The 268-nt window shown below is 59.7% G+C and overlaps 1 protein-coding gene across 1 annotated transcript in view; it reads right to left on the reverse strand.

The window, feature by feature from the left end:
• Window positions 1–268, reverse strand: part of LOC103616123 (6-phosphofructo-2-kinase/fructose-2,6-bisphosphatase) — a 5,192-nt gene that overhangs the window by 3,142 nt on the left and 1,782 nt on the right. The gene's annotated exons all lie outside the window — the stretch shown is intronic.

A 268-nucleotide genomic window follows, 5' to 3' on the forward strand; every position in this document is an offset into this window, starting at 1 on the left:
CCCCACCCCCCCAATGCTGTGACACCCCAAATCAGTGCCACCACTTCCTCCCAATGCTGTGACACCCCAAATCGTTGCCACCCCCCCAGTGCTGTGACACCCCCACATCAGTGCCACCCCTCCATGCTGTGACACCCCAAACCAGTGTCCCTTTCCATGCTGTGACACCCCATAAATGGTGCCACTGTCCCCACCATGTGCTGTGTCCCCCCCAAACCAGTGCCACACCCCCATGCTGTGACACCTCCAAATCGTGTCACTGCTCACC

The sequence above is a fragment of the Corvus brachyrhynchos genome, unplaced genomic scaffold (assembly GCF_000691975.1).
Source record: "Corvus brachyrhynchos isolate BGI_N302 unplaced genomic scaffold, ASM69197v1 scaffold660, whole genome shotgun sequence".
In the NCBI taxonomy this organism is placed as follows: domain Eukaryota; kingdom Metazoa; phylum Chordata; class Aves; order Passeriformes; family Corvidae; genus Corvus; species Corvus brachyrhynchos.